The 18,051-nt window shown below is 47.1% G+C and overlaps 1 protein-coding gene across 1 annotated transcript in view; it reads right to left on the bottom strand.

The window, feature by feature from the left end:
- Positions 1-18,051, bottom strand: part of MED19 (mediator complex subunit 19) — a 135,669-nt gene that overhangs the window by 14,368 nt on the left and 103,250 nt on the right. The window lies entirely within an intron of this gene.

Here is an 18,051-nt window from a genome sequence, read left to right as displayed (position 1 = left end):
GAACTTGAACCTTTTCAGGTATATGTTCAGGGATTTTAAATTCAATATGGGTCTGACCGAACCGTCCGGTTTCGGGACTACGAACATGGTCGAATAATAACCCATTCCCTGTTGAAGGAGGGGAACCTTGACCACCACCTGTTGAAGATACAATTTGTGAATTGCAGTTAACACCATTTCCCTCTCGTGGGGGGAAGCTGGCAGGGCCGATTTGAGGTATCGGTGAGGGGGCATCTCCTCGAATTCCAGCTTGTATCCCTGAGACACAATCTCTATTGCCCAGGGATCCAACTGGGAGTGAACCCACCTGTGGCTGAAATTTCGAAGACGTGCCCCCACCGGGCCTAGCTCTGCTTGTGGAGCCCCAGCGTCATGCGGTGGATTATGTAGAGGCCGGGGAGGACTTCTATTCCTGGGAACTAGCTGTGTTGTGCAGCTTCTTTCCTCTGCCCCTGCCTCTGGCAAGAAAGGACGCACCTCGGACTGTAATCGAAAGGACTGCATTTGATAATACGGTGCTCTCTTAGGCTGTGAGGGAATAAAAGGCAAGAAATTTGACTTTCCAGCAGTAGCTGTGGAGACCAGGTCCGAGAGACCCTCCCCAAACAATTCCTCACCCTTGTAAGGTAAAACCTCCATGTGCCTTTTTGAGTCTGCATCACCTGTCCATTGCCGAGTCCAGTAGACTAAGGTCTCTTTGAGCATCTCTCATATAAAAGGACAGCGTCTATAATATGCCACTGGGTCAATAAAACAGTATCCCTATCTAGGGTATCCAACTCCTCTGATAAGGTATCAGTCCATGCCGCTACAGCACTACAGACCCAGGCCGATGCGATAGCCGGTCCGAGCAAGGTACCTGAATGTATATAAATGGACTTCAGGGTACCCTCCTGTTTGCGATTAGCAGCATCCTTGAGGGTAGCCGTATCCTGAGACGGCTGGGCTACCTTTTTGGATAAGCGTGTTAAAGCTTTGTCCACCCTAGGGGAGGATTCCCATCGTAACCTGTCCGTTGGCGGTAAAGGATACGCCATATGAATCCGTTTGGAAATCTGCATTTTTTTTATCTGGAGATTCCCAAGCTTTTTCACACAACTCATTCAGTTCGTATGAGGGGGGAAAAGTTACCTCAGGTTTCTTTCCCTTATACATATAAACCCTTGTGTCAGGGACAGGGGTTTCCTCTGTGATGTGCAAAACATCCTTAATTGCTATAATCATATATCGGAGTGATTTAGCCAACTTTGGCTGTAACTCTGCATCATCGTAATCGACACTGGAGTCAGAATCCATGTCGGTATATGTGTCAACAATTTGGGATAGTGGGCGCTTCTGAGACCCTGACGGCCTCTGCGACATAGGATCAGGCACGGGTTGGGACCCTGACTGTCCTGAGGCTTCAGCTTTATCTAACCTTTTATGCAAGGAATTAACATTATCATTTAAAACCTTCCACATATCCATCCAATCAGGTGTCGGCGCCGTCGGCGGAGACACCACATTCACTTGCTCCTTCCTCTATGCCCCTCCTCCAGACCTCAGTTTGATACTGTGCCCAGACGAGCTGGGTGCTTTTCAGTGAGCTCTCCTGAGTTCGCGGAGAGAAAGTATTTTGTTAGGTTTTTTATTTTCAGGGAGCTCTGCTGGCAACAGACTCCCTGCATGTCTCTGAAGCTAGGTCCTGCTTCTTACGCTACTGGACACCATTAGCTCCAGAGGGATCGTACGCAGGATCTCACCCTCGCTGTCCGATCCCAGAGCCGCGCCGCCGTCCCCTTCGCAGAGCCGAAGACAGAAGCCGGGTGAGTATGAGAAGCAAGAAGACTTCAAAATCGGCGGCAGAAGACTCCGTTCTTCACTGAGGTAACGCACAGCACTGCAGCTGTGCGCCATTGCTCCCACACACCTCACATACTTTGGTCACTGTAAGGGTGCAGGGCGCAGGGGGGGGGGGGGGGGGGCTGTTGGGAATAATAGGATTTTAATACCTACCGGTAAATCCTTTTCTCTTAGTCCATAGAGGATGCTGGGGTCACATCAAGAACCGTGGGGTATAGACGGGATATGCAGGAGACATGGGCACTTTAAGACTTTCAAAGGTGTGTGAACTGGCTCCTCCCTCTATGCCCCTCCCCAGACTCCAGTTATAGGAACTGTGCCCAGGGAGACGGACATTTAGAGGAAAAGGATTTAAGTTTTAATTAAGGTGAGATACATACCAGTTCACACCTCAAGCACGCCGTACAACGTGGCATTTAACATAACGCAAGTCAACGGCATGAACAATATCAGCAACAGGCTGACAATAAACATAACACGTGTGTAACCACAACTAATAACTGCAGATACAGTACGCACTGGGACGAGCGCCCAGCATCCTCTACGGACTAAGAAAAGGATTTACCGGTAGGTATTAAAATTCTATTTTCTCATACGTCCTAGAGGATGCTGGGGTCACATCAAGAACCATGGGGTTATACCAAAGCTCTAGAACGGGTGGGAGAGTGCGGATGACTCTGCAGCACCGATTGACCAAACATGAGGTCTTCCTCGGCCAGGGTATCAAACTTGTAAACTTCGCAAAGGTGTTTGAACCCAACCAAGTAGCTGCTCGGCAAAGTTGTAATGCCGAGACCCCCCGGGCAGCCACCCAGGAGCCCACTTTTCTGGTAGAATGGGCCTTCACCGAAGTCTAACTACAATCCAGCCGTAGAATGGGCATGCTGAATCGTATTACAGATCCAGCGCGCAGTAGTCTGCTTGGAAGCAGGCGCCCCAATCTTGTTGGGAGCAAACAGAGCCTCCATTTTCCTAATCCAAGCCGTTCTGGCGACATAAAATTTCAAAGCTCTGACTACATCGAGAGACTTCGATTCCACTAGGCGTCAGTAGCCACTGGCACCACAATAGGTTGGTTCATGTGGAATGATGAAACCACTTTCGGCAGAAATTGCTCACGGGTCCTCAACTCCACTCTATCTTCATGGAAAATCAAATAGGGCTCTTGTGAGAAAAAGCCGCCAATTCAGACACCCGCCTCGTGGATGCCACGGCCAACAACATGACCACTTTCCAAGTGAAGAATATCAACTCTACCTTCTGTAAAGGTTCAAACCAATGTGATTGAAGGAACTGCAACACCACGGTAAGATCCCATGGAGCCACAAAGGGAGGTTGATGTGCAACACGCCGTTCACGAAAGTCTGAACTTCCGGAAAGGAGGTTAATTGTTTTTGAAAGAAAACTGATAAGGCTGAAATTTGTACTTTACATCGAGTCCAACTTTAGGCCCGCATCCACACCTTGTAGAAAATGGAGAAAACGTTCTAACTGAAACTCTTCCGTAGAAGCCTTCTTGGATTCACACCAAGACACATATTTCCTCCAAATATGGTGGTAATGTTTAGACGTTACCCCTTTTCTAGCCTGAGGAAGTGTGGGAATGACTTCCCAGGGGATACACTTTTCGGGCTAGGATCCGGCGCTCAACCGCCAAACGTAGCCGTGGTAAGTCTTGATACACGCACGGCCCCTGCTGTAACAGATCCTCTCGTAGAGGGAGAGGCCAGGGATCTCCTATGAGTAATTCCTGAAGATCTGGATACCAAAACCTTCCTTGGCCAGTCTGGAACAATAAGGATAGTCTGAACCTTTGTTCTTCTCATGATCTTTAACACTTTTGGAACGAGAGGAAACGGGGGTGAATACACACACCGACTGAAAACACCGAAGGTGTTACTAGTGTGTCCACTGCTATTGCTTGAGGGTCCCTCGACCCGGAACAATATCTCTGCAGTTTCTTGTTAAGACGAGACATCATCATGTCTATTTGAGGAATTCCCCAACGACTTGTCACCTCTGCTTGAAGAAGGCCGTTGTAAATGGCCCTCAACTCCAGAACGTTTATGCGTAGACAAGTTTCTTGCCTTGACCATCTTCCCTGGAAGTTTTCCCCCTGTGTGACTGCACTCCAGCCTCAGAGACTCGCATCTGTGGTTACCAGGGTCCAGTCCTGGATCTCGAACCTGCGCCCCTCTAGGAGGTGAGAGCTGTTCAGCCACCACAGGAGTGAGATTCTGGTCCTGGAAGAAAGGATTATTCTTTGGTGCATGTGTAGATGGGATCCGGACCACTTGTCCAACAGGACCCACTGAAACACTCTGGCATGGAATCTGCCTAACTGAATGGCCTCGTAGGCCGCCACCATTTTTGCATTGATGGATTGACACTCTTGCCGGTTTCAGAATTTGTTTGACCAGGTTCTGAATTTCCAGAGCTTTTGCCACTGGAAGAAACACTCTGTAATTCTGTGTCCAGAATCATTCCCAAAAGCGACAGCCGCGTCGTCGGCACCAACTGTGATTTCGGCAAGTTTAGGAGCCAACCATGTTGTTGCAGAACTGTCAGGGAAAGCGTAATGCTCTGCAGTAATTGGTCCCTGGATCTCGCCTTTATCAGGAGATCGTCAAAGTACGGGTTAATTGCGACTCCATGTTTGCGCAGGAGAACCATCATTTCCGCCATTACTTTGGTGAAACCCCTCGGAGCCGTGGACAGACCAACGGCAACGTCTGAAATTGGTAATGACAATCCTGAACTGCAAACCTCAGGTAAGCCTGATGCGGAGGACATATGGGAACATGTAAGTAGGCATCCTTTATGTCTACCGACACCATAAAATCCCCTTGCTCCAGAGTGGAGATAACCGCCTGGAGAGACTCCATCTTGAATTTGAATTTTCTTAGGTAGAAATTGAGGGATTTTAGATTCAGGATTGGTCTGACCGAGCCGTCTGGTGTCGGGACCACGAAAAGGCTTGAATAAAAACCTTCTCCCTGTTATGACGGGGCAACTTTGATAATGACCTGATTTCGACACAACTTTAGTATTGCGTCGCATACAACCTCCCTGTCCGGAAGAGACGCTGGTAAGGCAGATATGAAAAATCGCGAGGGGGAACGTCTTGAAACTCTAGTTTGCACTCCTTGGACACTATTTCCAAACCCATGTGTCCAGGGTCGAACGAACCCAGAACTGACTGATGAGTTTGAGACGCGCCCCGACCGGTGCGGACTCCCGCAGAGGAGCCCCAGCGTTATGCAGTGGATTTGGCAGAAGCCGGGGAGGACATCTGCTCCTGGGAATCTGCCACTGTCGGTGACTTTTCTCCTTTCCCCCTTCCTCTAGTAGCAAGGAAGGAAGAACCTCTGCCTTTCTTGAATTTATTGGGCCGAAAGGACTGCATCTGATATGTTTCCTTTTGTTGTGCAGGAACATAAGGTAAAAATGAACGTTATGGTAAGAACTTACCGTTGATTACCAAATCAGTGTAGCCGTGTCCTGACCCCTCTAGTAAGAGGAAGTCCATAGACTCACCATCTCCCCATGCTCCGGCCACAGCCTGGTTACGTCTGCTGGACCTGCTAGAACATCCGACACAGACGCCCGTCAAGACAGCACTGTACCGCGGAGGTAAGCGTTGTTGCCACCCGGTGGGGAGTTGTTGGAGCGACTCTTTCTAATATGCGTTTAAGACGCTGTGAAGAGAAGTCGCTCAAAAACCAAAACAGTAAGTCTATAAAAATAAAAGTAATGAAAACTTGAGACTGCTTTCACAGCAGCCCTGTGACCATGCGGCTTCCTGCCGCACCAAGCAAAAAACTGATCTGACTGAGTCAGTGGGCGGGACTATATAGTGGAGGCCCCAATGCATCCTGGGAGGCCAGAAAGCTTGTGACCGTGTTGGTGCCATTTTCGCTGTCGCTCGACAATATCCCAATGTTATCCTGTGGATAATCTTGTGGACCCAGCCAGAGAAAGGACGACTTACCCGCGGTAGCCGTAGATACCAAATTGGCGAGGCCATCACCAAACAAGACACCACCTCTATATTGTAGAGACTCCATATTTTTCTTAGAGTCAGCATCAGCATTCCATTGATGAATCCACAATGCTCGCCTAGCTGAGACTGCCATAGCATTTGCCTTTGCATCCAAAAGGCCAATATCCATCGCAGCTTCCTTAAGGTAGGCTGCAGCGGCCCTGATATAACCTAGTGTCAATAGAACGCTATCCCTATCCAGGGTATCTATATCAGATGACAAGTTATCTGCCCATTTTTCGATAGCACTACTCACCCACGCACATGCAATGGCTGGCCTGAGCAGCATACCTGTGGTGACCTAAATGGATTTCAATGTAGTTTCCTGCCTACGATCTGCAGGATCCTTAAGGGCTGCTGTGTCAGGGGACGGAAGAGCCACATTTTTGGACAGCTGTGATAGAGCCTTGTCCACAATGGGTGGTGACTCCCACTTTTCCCTATCCCCAGAGGGAAACAGATACGCCACCGGAATCCTTTTGGGAATCTGAAACTTTGTCAGGATTTTCCCAAACCTTTTCAAATAGAGTGTTCAGTTCAGGAGAGGGAGGAAACGTTACCTCAGGCTTCTTCCCCTTATACATACAGACCCTTTTGTCAGGAACAAGGTGGTCCTCCGAGATATGTAATACGTCCTTTATCGCCACAATCATGTACCGAATGCTCTTTGTCAATTTCGGATCTAATTTGGTATAGTCGACACAGGAGTTAGAGTCCGTGTCGGTACCTGTGTCTGCCAACTGGGCAAATTATCGCTTTTGTGACCCTGAGGGCGTCTAGACTAATAAGAGCCATATTAGCATTCAACTAATTTACCCAATCAGGAGTCAGCGGCGCCGACAGGGTCACTCCCACAGCTGTTTGTGTCCCTAATACAGTCTCCTCCTGGGAAAAGCACTCTGCATCAGACATGCCGACACACTGTATTATCCACTCACAAACACACTGGGCATATAGGAGACAGATCCAACTAAAGTCTGACAGAGACACAGACAGTTTTCCAGCTCACAACCCAGCGCTTCACCAACGGTTCTGACAACACTAAACAATGCCTCAGACCTGCAGTGCTTTTATAACACACATATATTGCACCAAATTTACTGTGCCCCCCCCCCCCCCCCCCCGTTTTTCACCCTGATACTTATGCAGCAGTGTGAGGAAGGACCAGCGTCTTTGCACTGCAGCCTGTTGTAGAGAAAAAGGCGCTGTTGTGAGCTGAGGGCTAAGCTCCGCCCCTGTAATGGCGCTTCAGTCCCGCTATTTTTAAATTAATATTTATACTGGCGGGGGTTAGGACAGTGCCCCGGGCACTATGTCCCCTATAGCCAGTCTCCTTTGAGGATTATATGCTGCCCAGGATGCACCCCCCAGCGCGCCCTGCACCCTGTAGTGCCGCTGTGTAGTGGGAGCATGGCGCGCGGCATGTCATCACTGAAGTCTTCTTTGCTTCTTCTACTCACCTGTCTTCTGACTTCTGGCTCTGCAAGGGGGGTGACGGCCGGCTCTGGGAACGAGCATCTAGGCGTACCTAGTGATCAGACCCTCAGGAGATAATGGTGTCCTCTAGCCAAGAAGCAGATCCTTTAAACTCACTAGAAGTAGGTCTGACTTTTCTCCCCCAAGTCCCACGAAGCAGGGAGACTGTTGCCAGCAGTCTCCCTGAAAATAAAAAGTCTTTTCCCGAGAAACTCTGTAGAGCTCCCCAGTGTGCATCCAGTCTGCCTGGGTAAAATTCTAAAACTTGAGTCTGGAGGAGGGGCATAGAGGGAGGAACCAGTTCACAGCCCTTTGAAAGTCTTAAAGTGCCCAGGTCTCCTGAGAAATACCGTATGTAGGGAGCTGCATGTATGGATTCTAGTGATATCGAGACTGTAGGAATTAACCTTTCAGCCAAACTGGACAAGGTCTGTGCAAACATCACCCCAGAGAGTCTACCTATACCTGGTGTCGATGAGGGACCTGAACCTCCAGCCATTTACACATAAACCATCCTGTACCATATCAGAAAGGATAATACAGTTTTTGCAAACGTAATATGAGTGGTTGTTGGTGTTACTGTAAGTGTACCCTTCACTTTTGCCGCTCTTAGACATGATAAATAATCAGCACTTTCACAGTGTACTACACAATTTGTGACTAACCACTTTATCCCTCTAAAGTGATATCAATCTGACCCTACCCATGCTCCGGCACTGAGGATCAGGAGACCAACTGACAAACATATTAAAGTCAGCAATCACACTAGCAGTCAGTCCCATGTTATATATTAGTCATATGAGCATATCATCAACTACAAAAACACATTTCAAAGGATGTAGGAGTACATATAATACTGAATTCGGTTTTATACAGACCTCAACGTATTCAGATGCAATGCGAAGAAAACCACAGTAATCTACACAGACTCATATGCACTAGACTTAACTATTCATACTGACTAAAGGTAGATAGAATTTTAGTGCTGTATAACCCGTACTCAGAGTGGGATACAGGGAGACTCACCTCACTTCCAAGATCGATCAATACGTTAGCGAACGCTGAGTGGATCCAGACGCTACTAGTGTACACTGTCGCTCAGGAAACTAAGTGGACACAGACGCACTGTGCATAGACGCACCGGTCATACAGACACCTTTACTGCAACCGGGTCTCCACGCGGTAGCACTTAGTGAACACAGACGCAGCCACCTATGCTGCGACCGAGACCCCCTCGTGGTAGCGTCTGAGACGGAAGTGAGGCAACAGTTCATGGCGGGAGGCAGACGGAAACTGGTCATGAACTGGGGGGGGGGGTGTCGACCAGGAGAGCGCCCGACTCCCCACCACTGACATCAACCCTACCCTCATGCTATTCCTGGTGCCTTATGATCCCTAAGACCTAGTGCTGGAGCTCCCGTGGTGGCGGCGCGCCAGCTACTGTTTGGTAGTCTCCTCCCAATACAGTGCAGCTGTGTCTGTATTCCCCCTCTAAGTGGAACCGATGCCTTACCTTCTCCCCGTGCTCCGGCCGCAGCCTGGTAACGTGTGCTGGACCTGCTAGTATATCCGACACAGACGCCCGTCGAGACAGCACTTGTACCGTGGGTAAGCGTTTTTGCGACCCGGCGGAGAGTTGTCGGAGCAACTCTTTCCAATATGCGTATTAGACGCCGTTAGGAAAGATCACTCAAAAACATAGTAAAACTAGAAAAATAAAATAAGAAAGCTTAGGTCTGCCAAAAACAGCAGCCCTGTGACCATGGTCCGGCTCCTGCCGCACCAAACAAAAAACTGGATTTGCCTGAGCCAGTGGGCGGGGATATACAGCCCGTTGCATCCTGGGAGGACTGAAAGCTTGTGATCTTTTGGAGCCAAACCGCTATCACTCCATCAAATCCCATTGTTACCCTGTAGATAACAGCCGGAGGGGGGGGAAAAAAAAAATTATATTAAAGTGTGTGTGTGTGTTTATTATATATATATATATATATATATATATATATATATATATATATATATATATATATATATATATATATATATATATACATACATATATACACACACACACACACACACACACACATATATACATATATACATATACATACATACCACGTTAGTGGTAAGAACTTACCGTTGATAGCAGTATGTCCACAGGATAACAGTGGGATATGATGGAGCAACAGCGGATTGGCACGAAACGATCACAAGGTTTCTGGCCTTTCAGGATGTAACGGGCTCGTCCATATATTCCCGCCCACTGGCTCAGTCAAATCAGTTGTTTCCAAAGCATCTAGGCAGGAGCATTATGTAGAACTCTATTCAGGTGAGAACAACACACATGCACACCCTTCCATACAAAAGGTTAGTGAGTATAAAGATTCTCAAATCAGGAGCGTCAGGGTGGGATCCCTGTGGAAACCTGTGGACATAGGAGAAATACAGTTATCAATGGTAAGTTCTTACCATAACGTATATTTCTCCAGCACGGTCCATAGGTTATCCACAGGATAACATTGGGACTTCCCAAAGCAATCTTAAGTGGTGGGGACGCTCCCAATTAAACAGGAGAACCTTTCGCCCGAATTCAGCGTCATGAGAGGCAAAGGTATCCAAGGCATAATGTCTAATGAATGTGTTAATGGAAGACCATGTGGCTGCCTTACATATCTGTTCTGCTGAAGCACCACGTTGTGCTGCCCATGAAGGACCTACCTTACGTGTAGAGTGAGCAGAGACATTAGCCGGAACAGGGAGATCAGCTCGAGAATATACTTCTGAAATAGTCATTCGAAGCCACCTTGCTAGCGTCTGTCTTGTAAAATCCGTAGGGAATGAAGAGAGTCTGTCTTTCTGATGGCACTGGTACGATCTAAGTAGATTCATAATGCACGGACTACGTCCACGACGCTTGTCTCGCAGAAAGTCCCGATACCTGAAAAGCCGGGACTACAATTTCTTCGTTAAGGTGAAACTTCGAGACCACCTTCGGAAGATAACCAGACTTCGTTCTGAGAACTGCTTTATCTGGATAAAATAAATAATAATAATCAGAAAAGGAGACTTACACAACAGCGCTCCTAAATCGGATACTCTTCTAGCGGATGTCATAGTCAGTAGAAAGAGTACTTTAGCTGTCAACCATTTAAGATCCACTTTCTTAAGTGGTTCAAACGGAGCCCCTTGAAGGGCTTTGAGGACCAGACTTAAATCCCAAGGTACTGCAGGAGGAACAAAAGGTGGTTGAATGCACAGCATTCCCTGGAAAAAAGTATACACATCCTGTAAAAGTGGCAATTTTCTTTTGGAACCATACAGTCAATGCTGGTACTTGAACTCTCAAGAAAGCCACCTTCAAACCCTTATCCATTCCTGCCTGAAGGATATCTAAGATTCTGGATACTCTGAAAGATCTTGGATTCATACTTTTCACTGCACCAATGAATATAGGCCTGCCATATTCGGTGATAAATGAGAGCTGAGGAGGGTTTCCTTGCTGAGCATAGTTTGAATTACCTGTTGTGAGAATCCTCTTGACTTCAGCATAGAGGTTTCAAGAGCCACGCCGTCAAAGACAGCCAATCCAGATGCTTGTGATAACAAGGACCCTGCTTTAGTAGATCTGGATGTTGAGGGAGCAGAATTGGAGCATCCATCGACATTCTCTGCAGATCTATGTACCAATGCCTTCTGGGCCAAGGCGGAGCTATTAGAATCACAGCACCCTTTGCTTGCTTTATTTTCCTCACCACCCTGGGTAACAGAGTGATCGGGGGAAACAGATATGCCAGATTAAAGTCCCATTTCCCTGACAGTGCGTCCACAAGGATCGCTCCGGGGTCCTTTGTTCTTGACCCGTATGCTGGAACTTTGTTGTTCAGACGGGACACCATGAGATCTACCTCTGGCAACTTGCAATTTGTCTACTAGATCTGGCAATTTGTCTACTAGAGTCTGAAATACTTCCGGGTGTAGAGCCCATTCGGTTGCCCTTATGGTGTGTCGACTGAGAAAGTCCGCTTCCCAGTTTAGGACTCCTGAAACGAACACTGCGGACATGACTGGAAGATGGAGTTCTGCCCAGTTTAGTATGTGACTTACCTCCTTCATTGCTTTTTGGCTGTGAGTTCCTCCTTGATAGTTGAGGTACGCTACTGCCGTTGCATTGTCCGAGCGGATCTGTACTGGTTTTCTTGCAGAATGTCCTTTGCCTGAATCAGTGCCATGTATATGGCCCGAAGTTCTAACAGGTTTATTGGCAGGCAACTTTCTTCTATGGTCCATTGTCCCTGGAACCATAATTTTCCAGACACTGCTCCCCAGCCTTGTAGACTGTTGTCAGGATCTCCCAATTTGATATCCAAAAGGGTCTCCAATTGTCTAGATGGGATGTCTATAGCCACCAGGCTAATGACCTTTTTACCTTTACTGGAAGGACCATCATTTGTTTCTTTATTGTCTGATGTACTCCATTCCATCTGGTCAGAATCCGATGTTGCAGAGGTCTTGAGTGGAATTGTGCATATTCCACCATGTCGATGTTGACACCATCAACCCCATCACTCACATCGTTGCGTGAATTGATATTGTTCGACGGTGCAACAATTCCTAAGTCATTAACTGCACCTTGGATATCTTTTCCAAAAGGTAAAAATATTTTCTGCAGACTTGAATCCAATACAGCCCCCAAGTGAATCATCCGTTGTTACGGAATTATAGATGACTTTGCCCAATTTATGATCCTTCCGTGTTTCTGTAGACAACTTATTGTCTGTTGGAGATGGCTCAATAGCAATTCCTGGGATTGTGCCAGGATTAAAAAGGTCGTCGAAGTATGGAAAAATCCTTATCCCCTGCTTGCGGAGATAAGCTGTCATAACCACCATGATCTTGGTAAATACTCTGGGGGCTGGGGCTAACCCAAGGCCTGGAATTGAAAATGTTGCTGGAGGATAGCAAGCCTGAGGTAACACTGATGGGACAATGTTATAGGCACATGCAGGTAAGCATCCTGTATATCCAAAGATACCATGTAATTCCCCGGTTACATGGCCAAAACTATGGAGCGTAATATCTCCATGTGGAACCTTGGGACCCAAATTTATTTGTATAACATCTTGAGAATGAGCTGAAATGACCCATTTGGCTTCTGGACCAAAAATAGGTTGGAGTAAAAACCCTGCCCCCCGTTGTGCCGGGGGTACTGGAATAATTACCCCGGACTGAAGCAATTTCTGAACTGCTTCTTGCAGGGCCCTGGCCTTCGCCTCTATGCGAGACGGGCTGGTGCGAAAAAACCTTTGAGGAGGCTGCTTCTTAAAAGGGAAAACATAACCCATAGATACCACTTCTTGCACCCAAGCATCTGTTGTCGACTGCTACCATATGTGAGCAAACTGAAGAAATCGGCCCCCTATCTTGGATCTGGTTTGGAAGCTGGACCTCTGGTGGCCCATTGCTTCTTTGCTTAACCAGACTTATTGTACTGGGTTTGCTTAGATTTATTTTTACCTTTTGAATTACCTTGCCAACGAAATGGCCAAAATCACGAACCCTTAGGCTTAGAGTAATAACTGGCAGGAAACCGGACCTTCTTGGATTCTGCTTCCGACTCCAGAATATCTGTCAATTCCTTAACAAAAAGAATGTTCCCAACAAAAAGGCAAAGCTTCCAGAACCTTCTTGGATTCTGAATCAGCTTTCCATGTACGTAGCCAAATTGCTCTGCGAGCAGCTACCATTAAGGCTGATGCCTTAGAAGCAACCGTGCCCATATCCATTACTGCTTCTTCTAAGAATAGCGCAGCCTGTTTCATATGGGCTATATGAGACTCCTGCTCCCTAGTAGGTGCTGAGAGCCCGTTTTCCAGCCCATTCAACTACCGCTTTTGCCATCTAGGCTGATGTCATAGCCGGCCTTATGACTGCCCCTGACAGAGAAAATATGTTTTTCAAAAAACCATCCACTATTCTGTCTGTGACATCATTTAATGACGTAGATGGAAAAGGCAAAATATATTCCTTAGGAGGTACTCTTATACTACTTAGGAGGTGCGTATATACCATAGGAGGTACTTCTCCTTTTAAACAGCCCCCAGTTGGAAAAGGGTAGTAAGAATCCCACTTTTTTGGAATTCTATATTTCCTATTGGGTGTAGCCCAAGGTTCCTCCATAATTTCAGTCAGTTCCTCTGACCCTGGAAACTCAACCCTAACTGTTTTGGGACATTTAAACACAGGTGCCTTAGTTTTTAGTATTGGCTCAGCTGAATCCTCTAGAGACAGAATAGCCTTCATTGCTCCAATTAACTCAGCTATATCCTCTGAGCCGACACCTTCCATTTGGTCTTCATATGGTGAAGTAGAGTATATGGAGCCATCCTCATCTGATGTATCATCCTGTGTAGCCTGTGAATTTGATGATATATTTACCCTTGGTTTATCAGCTTGTTGATTTGTAGAAGATGTTGGGGCTATACCATAAGATGGGAGCTGCATGTATGGGTTAATAGTGTACCCTATTCCTGAGGTTGAAGCTGTAGGGACCAACCTGTCAGCTATGCTCGATAAGGTTTGTGCAAACATAGCCAAAGGTGGATCTATTTGTCGTTGAACAGGGATCTGCCTCACAATCTGCTGAAACGCAAAACAATTTGCACATAACCCATCATGTGCCAGATGCAGAGTTGAAAACCCCACCTTGCAGGATAAACATGTTATGAGTGTTGGTGTTACTGTTACTGTTAAAGTAACCTCGTCACCTTTGCCGCTCTTAGACATGATAAACAAACAGCTTTTTACAGTATACTACACAATCTGTGACTGTAATCACTTTAGTTGTATAAAAGTGATATCAATCTGACCCCAACCCAAACACGAGCATTGAGGCTCAGAAAAAACCACTGACAAACATATAAAGTCAGCAATCAGACTAGCAGTCAGTCACATGTTATATATTAGTCATATGAGCATATTAACTACAAACACATTTCAAGTATGTAGGAGTACGTTTACTGCATTCTGATCGATACAGTTATTTAACGTATTCAGACGCATTGCGAAGAAAACCACAGTAATGTACACAAACTCATATGCAATAGACACTTAAGTTAACTATTCATACTGACAAAAAGTAGATAGAACTTTAGTGCTGTATAACCCTTACACCGTAGAGTGGGATACAGGGAGACTCACCCCACTTCCAGGATCGATCAATACGTTAGCAAACGCTGAGTGGATCCAGACGCCACTAGTGTACAGTGCCGCTCCGGTAACTTTTAGTGGACACAGACGCTCAGTGAACGCTAGTGCATGCAGACGCTCATGTCTGCGACCCGGTCTCTTAGCTGTAAACCTTAGTGTACACAGACGCAGCGGCCTATGCTGCGACCGAGACCCCTCGTGGTAGTGTCTGAGACGGAAGTGAGGCAATCAGTTCACGGCGGGAGACGCACGGAGACTGGTCATGAACTGGGGGGAGGGGCGACAAGGAGAGCGTCTGACTCCCCACGGCTGACATCAACCCTAGGGTTCGCAGCCTCAAACTAATCCTGGCGCCTTATGATCCCTAAAGCCTAGCACTGGAGCACCCGTGGTGGCGGCACGCCAGCTACTGTTTGGTAGTCTCCTCCCAATACAATGCGGCTGTCCCCATATTCCCCTTCTAAGCGGAACCGATGCCTTACCTTCTCCCCGTGCTCCGGCCACAGCCTGGTAACGTCTGCTGGATCTGCTAGTATATCCGACACAGACGCCCGTCGAGACAGCACTTGTACCGTGGGTAAGCGTTGTTGCGACCCGGCGGAGAGTTGTCGGAGCGACTCTTTCCAATATGCGTGTAAGACGCGGTCAGGAAAGATCACTCAAAACAATGTAGTAAGACTATAAAAATAAAATAATAAAGCTTAGGGCTGCCAAACACAGCAGCCCTTTGACCATGGTCTGGCTCCTGCTGCACCAAACAAAAAACTGATTTGACTGAGCGGGAATATATGGACGAGCCAGTTGCATCCTGGGAGGCCAGAAAGCTTGTGATTGTTTGGTGCCAATCCACTGCCACGCTCTATCTCACACAGATATATATATATATATATATATATATATATATATATATATATATATATATATATATATATATATATATATATATATATATATATATATATATATATATATATATATATATATATAAACCAAAGCAAGGACCGGCACTCCTATGTTCCATCCGGTGTGTAGTGTCCGGGTGCCAGTAAATGATATAACAGTCCAAGAAAAAGATACGGCACTCCAGGACTTAATATAACATGCCCAAAGCAGCTGGAAACAAAGCTGACAGCGCAGCATAGTTGTGTCAACGTTTCATTTAATGTCTTAAATTTCGTCAGGACAATATATGACAAATTTAAGACATTTAATTTAAGTTGACACAACTATGCTGCGCTGTCAGCTTTGTTTCCAGCTGCTTTAGGCATGTTATATTAAGTCCTGGAGTGCCGTACTGAAATTTATGGTAAGAACTTACCATTGTTAAATCTCTTTCTGCAAGGTAAACTGGGCTTGACAATTATTAACATCAGGGGGGGGGGGGGGGGGGGGGTTTGAGTAGGATCTTGATCCGAGGCACCAACAGGTTCAAAGCTTTGACTGTTCCCAAGATGCAGAGCGCCACCTCCTCTATAACCCCGCTTCCGTGGACAGGAGCTCAGTTTAGTTAACCAGCCCAATGCAGTAGCAGGTACTAGAGGCGACAATCGCTCATAGCCAAATACACCACACACTCACTACCGGAGAGGGTGTCAGCGGCTAAGCCGTACCAATCCAATAGAAGCTAAGCGCGTCAGGGTGGGCGCCTTGTGAATCCCAGTGTACCTCGCAGAAAGATTTAACAACTTGTAAGTTCTTACCATAAATCACAATTCTGCTGCGGGGTACACTGGGCTCCACAAGGATTAACATCGGGGATGTCCTAAAGCAGTTCCTTATGAGAGGGGACGCACTGTAGTGGGCACAAGAACCCGGCGTCCAAAGGAAGCATCCTGGGAGGTGGAAGTATCGAAGGCATAGAACCTTATGAACGTGTTCACTGAGGTCCACGTAGCCACCTTGAACAATCGTTCAAGGGTCACACCACGGTGGGCCACCCAAGAAGAACCGACAGAGTAGAATTGGCTTTGATGGTAGCAGGAGCCGGACGACCCGCCTGTACATAAGTATGTGCAATCACCATTCTAGTCCATCTGGCCAGGGTCTGCTTGTAAGCAGGCCAGACACATTTGTGAAAACCAAACCGTACGAAAAGAGAATCAGATTTCCTAATGGAGTATGTTCTCTTCACATAGATATGGAGAGCCCGTACTACATCCCAAGACTGCTCTTTAGATGACACTTCAGGAGAAGTAAAGGCCGGAACCACAATCTCCTAGTTAAGGCGGAAGGAAGACACCACCTTGGGTAAATAACCTGGCCGCGTCCTAAGAACCGCCCAGTCAAGGTTAAAAAACAAAATGGGGAGACTTACGGGATAAGGCACCAAAGTACGAGACCCTACTACCTGAAGCAATAGCCAACAAACCTAGCACCTTAAGGGAAAGCCACTTAAGGTCAGCAGAGGCAAGAGGTTCAAATGGAGACTCTTGCAAGCCCTCCAGTACCACCGACAGATCCCAAGGTGCCACAGGAGGTACATAAGGCGGCTGAATCCGCAACACACCCCAAGTGAATGTATGAACATCAGGTAGGGCAGCAATCTGTCTCTGAAACCAAACCGACAAGGCAGAAATGTGAACCTTTAGAAAGGCCAGACGCAATCCTAAGTCTAGGCCCTGTTGTAGAAATGCCAATAATTTGGCTGTACTAAACTTGAGAAGTCATGATTATGAGATGCACACCAAGTAAAGCAAGTATTCCAGACCCTATGGTAAATACGAGCAGAAGCCGGCTTACGGGCCTTCAACATAGTTTGAACGACCGCCTCAGAAAGATTCTTGGCCCTTAGTACGGAAGCTTCAAGAGCCATACCGTCAAAGCCAGACGGGCCAAGTCCTGGTAAACACAAGGGCCCTGAATTAGGAGGTCTGGTCGTTGTGGAAGTAGAAGGGGACAATCTAGCGAGAGGCCCTGTAGATCTGAGAACCAGTGCCGCCTGGGCCACGCTGGAGAGATCAGAAGTATGTTTCCACCTTCTTGATTGAACATCCGTATTACTCTGGGCAGTAATGACACCAGAGGGAACACATACAGCAGCCGAAAGTTCCATGGGATTGACAGAGCATCCACGAACGCTGCTTGAGGATCCCTTGTCCTTGCTCCGAAGACCGGAACCTTGTGATCGTGTCGAGACGCCATCAGGTCCACATCTGAAAGGCCCCACATGTCCACGAGAAGTTAAAACAACTCTGGATGAAGGCTCCACTCTCCGGCGTGTACGTCCTGATGACTGAGAAAGTCAGCTTCCCAGTTTAGGACCCCCGGAATGAACACTGCAGATATGGCCGGCAGATAGCGTTCTGCCCACTGAAGAATCCGTGATACTTCCCTCATTGCCATGCGGCTTCGAGTGCAGCCTTGATGATTGATGTAGGCCACCGTGGTGGCGTTGTCCAATTGTACTTGAACAGGTCTGTTCTATATCAAATGCTGGGCCAGGTTTAATGCATTGAACACTGCCCGCTGTTCCAGAATGTTTA

The sequence above is a fragment of the Pseudophryne corroboree genome, chromosome 3 (assembly GCF_028390025.1).
Source record: "Pseudophryne corroboree isolate aPseCor3 chromosome 3, aPseCor3.hap2, whole genome shotgun sequence".
NCBI classification, from domain to species: domain Eukaryota; kingdom Metazoa; phylum Chordata; class Amphibia; order Anura; family Myobatrachidae; genus Pseudophryne; species Pseudophryne corroboree.
The sequence above is the reverse complement of the archived record's forward strand: the minus strand, read 5'-3'. Positions and strand labels throughout refer to the sequence as shown.